Source organism: Nipponia nippon, unplaced genomic scaffold (assembly GCF_047370975.1).
Source record: "Nipponia nippon isolate SJK-2023a ecotype South Korea unplaced genomic scaffold, ASM4737097v1 scaffold_1, whole genome shotgun sequence".
Taxonomy (NCBI): domain Eukaryota; kingdom Metazoa; phylum Chordata; class Aves; order Pelecaniformes; family Threskiornithidae; genus Nipponia; species Nipponia nippon.
The window spans coordinates 25,257,061-25,270,202 of NW_028262290.1; the positions used below are offsets into that span (position 1 = coordinate 25,257,061).

At 39.6% G+C, this 13,142-nt stretch overlaps 1 protein-coding gene across 5 annotated transcripts in view; it reads right to left on the reverse strand.

Annotated features, from left to right (window-relative positions):
- The window catches only part of CPQ (carboxypeptidase Q), a 167,657-nt gene that overhangs the window by 150,935 nt on the left and 3,580 nt on the right, over positions 1-13,142 (reverse strand). The window contains exon 2 of one of the 5 annotated variants that reach the window (XM_087734969.1): positions 8,148-8,212. The exons of 2 other annotated variants lie outside the window; for them this stretch is intronic. The gene's annotated coding sequence lies outside the window, so the exon portion shown is untranslated. Of the gene's footprint in view, positions 1-3,938; positions 3,999-8,147; positions 8,213-13,142 lie in introns of those variants that run through there. 2 more of the 5 variants (XM_087734994.1, XM_087734986.1) reach the window with 2 other exon arrangements.

The following is a 13,142-nucleotide window of genomic DNA, read 5'->3' on the forward strand; positions in this document are numbered from 1 at the left end:
TGGATGTTGTTTGCCTTGACATTAGTAAGGCATTTGACATTGTCTCCCATAAGGTCTTAGGGAAGCTGATGAAGTACGGGCTGGATGAGCAGACAGTGAGGTGGACTGAAAACCGGCTGAACAACCAAGCTCAGAGGGTTTTGATTACTTGTACAACATCTAGTTGTCGGCCAGTAACTAGTGGTGTCCCCTAGAAGTCCATACTTGGTCCAGTACTCTTCAACATCTCTATTAATGATCTGGATGCTTAGACAGAGTGCAGCCTCAACAGACCTGCAGATGATATGAAGTTAGGAGGAGCGGCTGATACACACGATGGTTGTGCTGCCACTCAGAGCGAATGGAGAAACAGGCACGCGGGAACCTTATGAAGTTCAACAAGAGGAAATGAAAAGTCCTGCATCTGGGAAGGACTAACCCCCATGCACCAAGACAAGCTGGGGCCACCCAGCTGGAAAGCAGCTTGGCAGAGAAAGACGATGGGGTCCTGGTGGACAAGCTGAGCATGAGTCAGCAATGCAACCTCATGGCAAAGACCAACAGCCTGGTGGGCTGCACATTAGGAGAAGTGCTGCCAGCAGGTGTAGGGAGGTGATCCTTCCCCTCTACTCAGCACTGGTGAGGCCACACCTGGAGTATTTGTCCATTTCTAGGCTCCCCAGTATAGGAGAGACATGGACATACTGGAGAGAGTCCAACAAAGGGCCATGAAGATGGTTAAGGGACTGTAGCATCTCTCCTATGAGGAGAGGCTGAGAGAGCTGGGACTGTTCAGCCTGCAGAAGACAAGACTCAGGAGGGGCTTCATCAATGGGTACAAATACCTGATGGGAGGGAACCAAGAAGACAGAGCCAGGCTCTTTTCAGTGGTGCCCACCAACAGAACAAGAGGCAATGGGCACAAATTGAAACATATGAAATTCCATTTGAATACAAGAACGCACTTCTTTACTGTGAGGGTGGTCAAACACTGGAACAGGTTGCCCAGGGAGGTTGTGAAACGTCTGTATGGGGAGATATTCCAAACCTGACTGGGCACAGGCCTGGGCAACCTGCTGCAGCTGACCTTGCTTAAATAGGGCATTTGGATTAGATGAGCTCAAAAGATGTCTTCCAACCTAAATCTGTGATTCAGAATATGAAAAAAAAAAAAAAAACATAAAGACAAGCTGAAAGGATTTAAAATATCAAAGGAGAAAGGTTGTAGGTATACAGAAGAAAAAGAGACATTACAGGCAGGAAATAAGTCTTTTCCAGCTCCAATTAGTATAAGAGCATGAAACGTACAGCACAATGCTATGTTGGTAGCGCAGACAGTGTCATAAGAAGATGCATTGAATACTAGCTAAGCAGCTACTTTAAGGATGCTTCCACCTATTGTCTGATCCATTTGTCTGTAGCTAATTACTGTCTTCGATGCTAAAGGGCAGTATCATTGGGGGATCTTCATCTTTTATGGTGCCCTTATATAAAGAACTTTAGCACACACAATCTGTAGCCAGGCTAACTGGTGTTACCACCATTAAAATCATTACAATACAAGTTACTTAAATGTAACAGATGGAAAAGAATGAGAGAAAGAGGATAAAAAAAAAATCTCAGATGAGAACACTGTCTACAGCAATCTGAGAACTGAAAGAGGAGCAGAGGGAACAGAAACAGGATAAACAAAGCTAGGGCAATGCTTCTTCTCCAGTGTGGCAAAGTTTTCCCAAAATCCCAGTTGAAAATACAGACAAAAGGATACAGAGAGTTCACAAGAGTCATGGTTATGGGAAATGAGGAAAGAAAACAATAAATTGAGGATATTAACCACTTAATTGCTAGAGATCTGCTAAATCTGCAGAGTATCTATCAGTTTCCTAACCATGTACAATTTGATTTTCCTCCAAGGAATGTAGGAAACCTTAAAATCACACAGTGGTTTTGATAACATTAGGAAAGACTGAAAAGCCCCAGGGTAACAAACTCACATGCTGCAGAGTGATGTCTAATACATTTAATAGCATCTGAAAGAAAGTTTGTTGTGACAGCTGTGGAGTAGGATGGCTGCAAGGCTAGGTGGACTTGCAAAATGAGGAGGAGATTTCTGCCTAAAAATAAAGTCATAGAGTTCTTCCATCACTTAGAAAGATAAGGGGGGTGGGGGGGAAAGCTTTATGATCTTGAAGACTGAAGCAGAAAAGCGGACATTCCTCAAAGACTGCTTTTCCACAATTGTCAAGATTCCTCATCTGGAAGAACGTTTAATCAGCTAGAAAATCTTAGCTTTGGGAACACTCACAAAGTTATCAGTTACATTACAAAGTCCTTAAGATGAGCCTTTTTACATCTAAAGCTAAGGAAAGAAAGAGTACAACACAATATGGATACAAGACTTTGAATACAATACAAAATCTTACTACTTGGACTGCAAAGTCTAAAACTCCAGAGGAAACACCAAATCATGAGCTGTTTTACCTTCACCAACTTCAGAAAAACTATCTTTTTTTTTTTTTTTGCTACAACTGAAGATATGTCCTGAAATCCTTGAAAAGGTAAGTGTGACCTAGTAGTGTATGACCATATATGCCCAGGTAGTGATATTGACTTATGTGGACAGAATAGGAAGTGAAATGTTTAAAGAAGGCTAAGGATTAAAACAGAGAAAGTCCAAATGTGCCCAGAGACACTGCAGTCATAGCTCCCCATTTGGCAAAAGAAAAAGTTCATACCCTAATTATACTCTATATCGTGGAAGTACTATAGCTTAACATAGGAAGGAAGCAGTAAAAGGAACCACACTTAAGTCTTTCTGCACCTGCAAGCCTCAGAATAGTAACAGGCTACCTTGATATAATCTTATTCAGTAGCTGCTGCTAAAACAGGTGGCAGTAATCCTGAAAAATCTCACCGTAACTGTATCAGCAAAAGTACAGAAATGATCAGTCTGCTACTTCCCTAAGAAGCAGTGACAGCCAAGACAAAAATTAAGTAAAACAAAACAAACAAACAAAAAAAAAGACGACATTACCACCAAAGAATGCCTAGGCCACATAGCAGCTGATACTATTCTTAATCAGCATTCAAAACACAAACAGCTCTCAAAAGGGAATACAATATCTTTTCAGAGGCAAAAGACAGGAATTCAGTGGGATTTTTAGATGAGAACAACTGAATAGAATAGAAATATTCAATGAAAAGAAAGGCAATTAGGAAACAATGACACCAAAATACACAATGTTGTTCATATTACAATGAATGCCAAAGTACATAGCTAATGCCAGCTGATGGCATTGAAAGACAACTGGGGCAGGGGGGTGGGAAAGATTATTTTGGACAATTAAATGAAAACATAACAGAATAGGGCTGCAATTATATTATCTGGTATTTTGATACTCAACTCTGGTGACACTTTCTTCAAGTCCGTAACTATTGCTTTAGTGCAAAAAACAAGACAGGCTGCCTTCAGACATAGGAAGACTGACTTATGAAAAAAAATATATTCATACACACCCATTCTGAAAGAAAACATCAGTGGCCTCTTACTATTTTTAAAGAATCTTTCTTGATTGTAAAGGCCCTTGGGATAGACACACATCTTGTATCTTTTCATAAAATTCATATAGAATTGAGACAAACTCTTCAGAACCACATACTGTTCTTTCAGCCTTTCCTACAGGAGAAAAGCACCCCCTTTTTATTGAGGCAATATAGCCACAGAAATATTCTCTTACAACCTCCTCTGTATTTTCTGTATTTTCTTATCTGAGGAGATGAATTAGGCTACGGAAAAGAATGAAGTGCCCAAGAGAGGAAACAAGAGGCCACAAATAAAGGGGCACCAAAGGCAAGAATTGCCAGTAAGGTCCCATACTTAAACACCTATCACCCAAAATTCTGAACCAAGTTTCTTTTTGAAAACATGTTCAACAAGACATCTTATATCCTGTACTTACAGTTAAATTATTCCTGCAATTCTGATGCTAAATATTTTCTTTTTGAGTTTTTACTGAAAGTCTAGCAGATTGCATCTGGCCAAAGGATGAAGCCTCTCCTCATACCAGCACAAAGCCTAAAACAGAAGGTATGAGCTATGAGCAAATGATCAATCCATATCTCTGCATAGCAAAAGCTGCTAAAGCTGATGGATGGACATTGTAACAGGAGCAAACCAAGTTTCGTTAACAGCAGTCAGTTCATGGCTGTCACTGTCACAAGTTGGTCTGCCACCCCTATGAAAGCTGAAAGCCACCAAAATGCCAAGTATCTGGCGCTCGCAGGCACTTCTTGGTGCTCCTCCAAGCAGTGTTCCAGCAGAAGGCTGTTCAGTCCTAGAGAACACATGCACGCTTTATGTTGCTCCAGATTTTGGCCAGAAAATACAAATACTTTGCGTGTCTCCTTCCAACAATTAAACCTCAGTTTTAAAGGTGACTATACACTACTAAGAGTTGGGATATTTGCCAAAATGAATCACCAAAATAAGTAACCTTAGTTACTAATTATGTAATGGAGTGCAACAGGCCAAGTTTTCTGATGAAGTGACCTGTCTGGCCTTAACAAAAATTACGCCAGATGATAATCTCACCTACATACATCAGATACCACTCTAGAATTATAAACTCTTAAGTTAAATTCTTAGCATTTCCGTACATGACAAGAATAATACTCCTCTATGACCACACAACTACAAAACGTTTTTTGCTTTGTTTATGGAACAAAATTTTTCATTTTAAGTCAACAAGTTCACAGAAAACTTATGCACATTATTAAATGCTTCAAAGAAAAAGACCAAAAAAGGCAAGAAGAACATTTTCAAAAGTATCCAACCATTTTAGCTATTTTACTCCATACACCTATAATCTCATTTTACAGACTATAAGTAGCACCACAATTCCAAATTAAGTCAATAATTATTCAGTGTTGCTGAATATGATGAGATATTCAAGAATATTAATAAATAAAATTTCCAGATTAAAATAACTGTAACTTTTCTGAACATCTTTTTTATTTATTGGGTTCTTTCTTACAGTCTTTCTCTACAGTCACAAGAAAAGGTTCCTCTTCCTCACATTGCTAGAGTATCAACATTCAAGAGGTTTTGTGAAGTTGAGAAATCTGGTGAATATATTACTAGACTTGTTAAGAAAACTGATGTGCTAGTCTTTTGCCTCCTTACTGTAAGATACGCCCACCAAGCCCTCCCTTTCCAGAGCAACAAAGGATGAATTTGCAAATATAACTACATGAAAAAGGCACAGCATCAAGGATTTCTCATTACAATTGAGCACAAAAATTATCTTTATAATGCACCCATTTCTTTACTTAATATTAAGGATGTTAACTTCAATGAGATATGTTACGAAGTATGTCATTTATGATTTTCTCATGTTCACTAGGGCGTAATACTGGTACTCAAATATCATACTATATTCCAGCATCTCAACATCAGAAATAAATTGCTACAGCTCAGTGGCAATGTAAAATTGGGGCCACCATCCCACAGCAGACTGCACTGCAATGTACAAACAGAAGCAAGCTTAAAAAGTTTAAATGTGAAGAACCAAGAACAGACTGTAAACAAGATGAATACACTTTACTTAGAGAGGCTGATGGAAAACTGGGTTTTAGCCAATTTTGAGTAATAAATTAGCAAAACCAGACCTCTTTCTGATGTTGAGGAAAGCTCCAACACCATTTCTTCATCAAAGCTACTCCCCAGTGCAGCACACATTTGATCATGGAGCACTACGGCTACTACGCATAAAGCAGTGCTGATTTTGCACTTAACTTCTAATTACTTTTTACTGCCATTTAAGAGACAAAAAATTATCAAACGATTTTCCTACTGCAGGACAAAAGAAGTCAGTTATGATGGAAGACATTTATCGGTATTAATATTCTTTTTTTTTTTATTTCAAGTGGCATTCAACAGTCCCAGTTAAGATCACAGTCCACAGTGCTACTCACTGCAGATACACTGAGACAAGCGTGCCATTCGGGCCTTGCAACTACAGACAGACAGAATGGACAAACAGCTGGAAGAGGAGGGACCCAGAAGTGACATCTCCAAGTGATTCAGTTGCCACATGAAAGACATTTCAATTAGCATGACCACTCAGCCCCTTCCTCCTGACACTACCAAGAGGAGCCAATCAAAAGCTTGCTGCAGTGAAGCAAATGGTCATATTGCAAAAAGTTAACTGGAAATCAAAGTGGAGGGAAAAAACAAAACAAAACAAAACAAAACAACCCAAAGAACATACCAAAAAATAAACACACCAGTTATGTAGAGAGGACAGTGACAAATGCTGACACCAGGGAGTCTGGATAAGACAATTCCTATTTTTCCAAGCCATGCAATTCTACTTCCAAAAGTGAACTTTTTAAAGGTGTTTTTGTATTGTTTTTTTTTAATAGAGGATAGCAATATAGTTCTAAATGTAAACAATTACTGTATCTAGTATGCTGGTAATAAATATCTGAAAATGTCTGTCCTCAATTTATTTTTGCTCACACACTAACACACCTGGCGTGTTTCTATCCACAGTTCTCATGCAGTGACTCCACAGATCCATCACGCAGGTGACCCGTGAGACAGCTTACGCTGAGCTGCAATAGGTTAGCAAATCTTAGATAAATACTGACAATTTTCTGCGTAGACAAAATTTGAGCATGGGAAAATATGTACAGGGAAGCCCAGATGTATAAATTTTTCATGTGAAAGCACGTCAGTGCAAAATTTGAAGTTCATTTTGAATATTTAGTTCGCAAACATACACCTTGCTACTACCAGCTACAGTATCTTACAGGTCTTTTGTTTCTTAAAGGCAAAGAGGGGTGCACACTGCTCAGAACCAAAGAATAACTGACACCTGAATGAACACCAATTTCTTAATACCTTTTGATGAATTACCGTTCTAAGCAGACAGCCGAAGCAGAAGAAACTTCTCTCTGAAGCAGCCAAAAAGTGACAGCATAAACCTGACCAGATGTTCAAAGTGGAATCAAGAGTCTAAAGCACCTTTTAGAGGACTGTTTTTTTCTCAGTATCACAAAAGTGACACAGGAAAAGTAGCTGTATTAGCAATTTGTATGTTCAAATCCCATTCATATGCTCAAATTTGCATGCAGTAGCATTGGACTAATGGTATCACATATTATAAACATTTTCTGTTTAGTAAGATCCTTACACAGTGAATTATCTATAAAGCTAAATATGCCTACAGTATAGTTTTCAGGTTCAGGAGTATTAGCCATTGCCTTTTATCAGCATTTTTCAAGAGACCTGAAGCCAACAGTTTCCAGAAAGTAATTTTTTTTTCAATTTTTCATCTGGGAAAGTCTTTAGAAAAAGATCAAAAGATAATATAATATATTCTATAAAATATTCTAGATAATGTTAATACCGATAACTGTCCAAGCAAAAATAAATGCCTTATTCTTGCGCAGCTATACTTGCAGAGCTACCATAGAACATACATGTACAAATATCAACAGCAGCTTCAGAATAAATGAAAAAAGTACCACTACTAAAACATATCCAAGAGCTACACTGAAGACAGCTTTCCAAAACATCAAAAAATACTTGTCAGAAGGAAGGTAGTTTAATGAACTACGGAACTCCCTTTTCTCAACACAATTATTGTTTGAATCTCATGGTATTAGAAAAACAAATGGAGGTCCATCCTTTAAAATCCTCACAGGTTCTTTGTTCTAGCTGCCAAACTATCCACGGTACCATTTGTTTGATCCAGATGCTTAATAGGGTCTTGAATGTGACAATACAAAAGCTGATACCGTACTTGAGTGTCATGTTAAGGGAAGATACTCACTTTGACAAACATAAGCTGACTAGGTATACATCTATGTCATTTTCTGGCACACGTACCACATCTGGCACACATCTTACAGCATCTGCAAGACTATTAGAGACACAATGTGATCAACCCTCTCTCTGCAAATATTATTTTAAGACATCTCCCTGTCTTTGCACTGACATGAAACTCCAGACTGGCCGTCTTTGAGAAAACCAGCTCACTACCGCTGCCATGAATACACCAGGCCCAGGTGAGTGACTGCACCCGAACGCAGGAAGCACACAGGAACTTCAACCAAGCAGAGCCCAGAGGCCACAGCTCCATTTCCAGACCCCGGCTGCTCACCCTGTCCTTCTGCTATTGCACGTGACAGCCACAAGCTCCTTCTGGGTCTGCTGACGGAGTTATGCCTGGAACACAATAAAAGTGAAGTTATTCAGGCACTCTTTAAATTGCTATTTAGATACAGTGTTATCAAACTGGGCAGGGACCCCAGGTATTAGGACACCTCTGGCTTTTACCCTACCTGTTAAATAGCCCTCTGCAAGCACAGCTTTGGGAACGCTGCCTTTAAGTGTTTCTAGTCACAAGACCAATCATTAAGAAGACAAAAGCTTGCAGAATCAACCCACTTAGAGCACTTTACTTTGACTTAGCTATAAATGGTGACTTTCAAAACTGCACATTTGCCCTGTCGTAACTGCATAAAATTCAGAGGGCTTTATCCACAGCATGAGTAGAGAGACTATTTAACATTTGGGGCTCTGGCGTTACTAGTATGAGGAAAAAATAGAGCCTCTGCCTCCTTCAGTGAATCCAGATGTTGCAAATGTCAGTCTCCTCATGAACTAAAATGCAATTCCAAATCAAAATGAAACTGATATTGGAGAATCACTTACACTCGGTTTTGATTTTATCACATACATCAGCTTGCAAGCAGGGGCAACTGATGAGGCAGAGTTCTTATAAAGTTACAACTGTTCCTTCATTCAGAAGCAGCCAAAAAAGCCATTTTTGACCTCTTGACGAAGCACTGTTCCTTTCAGGATGACAGCCTCACCACATGTGCCCACACTTCCATGATTTCCATATTAGGGTGCCTCCTCAGAAAGCTCTTCTTCAAAACCATTTGGAAGCCAGGCCAGGACATAAACGGTGCTTTGGGCAATGAATTAGGTATCAGTTCTGCTCCCTGATGACAGCAACTTCCCAGTTATTCATTGGAACAGATCGGATGGCAACACTAATCCTACATGCCTTACTCCATGTTTGCCAACAGGCCCTACTTGTTGAGTACAAAGGACTTAGATACAAACACCTGGAGAGCAGGCAAGGCCAGCAAGAAGCCTACATTTCTTAAATTCACTATCCCATTTCATTCCTAGATTAAGGCTTTTTCTACAGCAAAGTTACCTTCGCTTTCAGAAGAGCAGCTGAGCTTGCACAGACCACCACTCGCAGTTGCAGTGATGCTTGCAGCTAACAGCCCAGCTGTTACCTCACCACAGCTGAGAATGTTTTCCAGGAAAAAAGCTAGTATTAGCTGACTTTCATCCTTCCTATGCTGCTCGTCTGTAGGGACAGGAGATGTTAGACAGCGTGTTTCATTTTTATAATTTTGGGAGGCTGCGTTAGACAGATGCCTACTGTAGTTATTATTATTTATCCAGTGTGCATCTGTTTTTTTATATACAGTTCACATACTGATAAGCTCCCAATAGTTATTTTTATATAACATTCTTCAAAGGAACTTTCCCATGCTCCCATTCCTGTCTGCATGCTGCTCAACCGGGCAGCCTGTTCTGGATTTTCAGAAAACAGGCATCTGAATACATTTAATTCTAATACCAATGCACTGAGAACAGAAGCAATGGAGAAGTGCCATATCTCATAGCATTACAACAGTTCGGAAAAGCCAAAGGAGATAAAGCAGCACATGAAAGGGGAGAAAAAAAATTAGAAAATTTGACAACTACTTCCCCGAAACATAGCTGCTCTGACTTTGGTAAACCCTTGATGCCTCCAAATGCACAATGGTGGGACTGACAAGAGTGTGGTGTGTAACGCAATGATGAGATAGCTGAGAGGGCTGCACCACAACCACAAGAAAATGGCACTGGTTTAAAAAAAAAACAAAAACAAAAACCAAACCGAGCATATAAATGTCAGATATGCTTCATAGACACATATATCATACAGTTTTTAACTGCTGGGTTCCTCTCCTGACTGAATGTCAGCATCAGCAAAACAGGATTCACTTTGTATGGGTTTTTTTACGCTTGTACTTTAAATAAAACTTGCCATATGATCTGGATCAAAGAAACATAGGATATGTCACTATTGATAATGATAGCTCCTCAAATAAAGCTTAAAACATGCATTGACTTCTTTTGGCCTAAAAGCTTAAACCATAAAGCAATTTTCACAAATTTGTTTCACAAATAATATCAGATGGGAGAGTACAATGTGGGGGAAAAAAATTCATTTCTATCCATGCCAAAATTCCCATACTAGAGAAAGCATAAAGTCTCGCTCACTTATGAACATAAAATAACTCACGCTGTTGTGTCAAAAGGATTATTTTTACTCAAAACCAATATTCTGGGCCAAAAAAAATCAGACCTACTCTGAGCAATGAGAGGACTCCTAACAGAAGCACCACTTAGCACTGGGAAATACCTTCTCCTTTAGGGAAAAAGACTTGGGAATGAATTTTCAGCTCGCCTACTGACAGATGTAAAAACAGAAAGATAATCATACTGTTCTGACCACCTCTTTTTACAATGAAACAAAAAATTCATTGACCCAGTCAAAATTTAGATGTGAGGCTGAAGATACTATTATCACCTGCTACAAGCACTGCAAACTTCTAAGAGATGTTTTGACATTCGGCATAAACTGTCTCTTAAAGTTTCTTCCAGTGTGTTGACTTTCTCCTCTCTCACTGTGGGATTCGCTGGAACAGTCCAAAATCGGACAACTACCAAAAAGCCCCGTATGATCCACCCATATCGGATATGCTGGGTTTGGCTATGTCAGGTCTTTTTAATAATCACAACTGTAGTGTACACCAGATAGCACTGCAAAGCAAGACGCACCTGCTGACTTGAGCAGCATCACTTGCTGGAAACAAGCACATCTGTCCTCATTCGGTTACTCTTTGAAAGGTGGCCATGGAGAGATTCCTGCCACCACCCTTTCTGCAAGTTTTCTCTTCAGCCGTAACAGGTAAGTCCAAAATGAAGCATGAATCACAGACCTTAGCTGTGGTAGTAATGTATATTAAAGTCAGCACAGGTATATTTTAGCAGCCTATGGACTTGGCAACAGGAGGTTTGGATCAGTCGTGGTTTCAGTCCACCTAGGTCCCAGCTATGGTGGCTCTACCCTCCAAATTGCCATTCACTTGCACCAGAACTTCGTCCACATGGTGAGGCAGCAAGTGGGTTCTGGGAACCAACCCAGTGAAAAACATTTATTCTTTGTTTGCAGAAATTAATCATGAGCACTAGTACCAGTAGGTTACTGCCAAAGAGAAATCGGAGGAAGACTGGACTGCAGCAGTCCCTGCAGCCTGAAGAGCAGACAGCTCTGCTCATTTCACCACCTCTGCTACCTGGGTGAGAACTGCTGGCCAAGGGACAGGCGAGTGGCTGGGGTGGAAACCTCTGCAGCAGCTGCAGGTGAATTAGAGAAGGGCAGTAACTTGGTGCTTGTACAGAATTTTCCAAGCCTATTCCTGAGACTTTTTTGCTTCTGAAAATCCTCTAGAGATTCCTTACCCAACAACTATTTCAAGACAACAATACTGAACAAGTAATTAAAATCAAATTGACTTTGTTCTCCTCTTAGGGTATCTCACAGTGCATCACTGAGGTAGAAATTGTCTGCTCTTGTGTATTTTTCAGCAGCACTGAATACATTACCTGAGATTAGTAACGTACTTTTCTGCCTTATCTAGTTGTCATAAGAGAAAATATTAATAGCCCGCTGCAGTATATGATCAATCTTAAAGAAATTAGTAACTTACAATTGTTTTTGCTTCCAAAGCAATAAAGAATTTCATTCAACTAAAACTCCAAGAAGTGTTTTCACAGTCTGCCACGGAAGAGCACTCGTGTTTTGTATGGGAGAACATGACCAGACAGAGCACTAGAAGGTGAGCCCTGTGATTCAGAACAGTTAAAATCAACAAGATCAGAAACACTAATCTCAAAACCCGTGGAGAGCAGAAGGGGAAACCATTACAGATAAATCAAATTTATGCTTTGGTCTTCAAAAGTTACAGATAAAAAAGTGGATGCTTTCCCAACAGAGTCTGTTGGCTCAGATCTTACTTTAAGGCCTCAAAAAAGCACACTTCTTTCTCAAATGTCTATTGGCACATGCATAATATTACATAAGCCTCTTTTGTGGGGCTACTCAAAAGACAAAATTACTGTCAACTCACTTGTCTTATGCAAATTCACAGTCAAGCGCCTCCTCTGAAAAAAACTAATTCAAACCTTAAAGACACAGGATATCGATGTACATGTAGTAGATGAAAGCTAGAAAAATTGGGGGAGGGCGGAAGAGTGATCTCACTCCCTTTCACACAGAGTGTTCTAGCAGGAAATGTACTACTGCTACACTCGAGTGAAAGATCAGACACCATAACCAGCAACTGGAGAAAAAAAGAACAAAGCACATATATACATAAAACCAGAACTGTTTTCTCACATCAGTACTAGAACAGGCTTCACAAGGGTGACGACAATTCTCAGTTGCACAAGGTGCTACATCTATGGGGTCACAAAACAGGTTTGGGCAAATCCTGAGCTGGTGGAAACAGCCACTGCTGTACTGCATGCAGGATGGCCACTCAGGCAAGTTTAAAACAGATCTAAGTTGTTTCTATTTCCTATGATGTAAGAAATGTCTATGACAGGTGACCTGAGATTAACCTCCTCTCACTATAACATAAAGATCATTGATTTAAAATTTATCTTAGACAATTAAGAACTGAGATAAATTTGACTGGAATTTTTCTTTTCTAAAACAGCATTAGTACCTTTTAAAGTCAGGTTTTAAGACCACAGGCCTTCTCCCATACCTCTGATTGCAATGGGTAGTAGAGAGAAACGTTTGGCAAAAATATATAAACAACTTCTTAGAGAAGTATTTTAATCTGTATGTCTGTTCATTAGATATTTCTACTGAATCCCTCTTTGGCAGCAACAGCACCAAACGGATTTTCATGTTTTTCTCTCACACCCACTGTGGAGAAAATTCATCACACGCATCTATGTTGATTAGCTTTAAAAGACTCTGAGAAAATATTACTATTATTAATACCAGGAC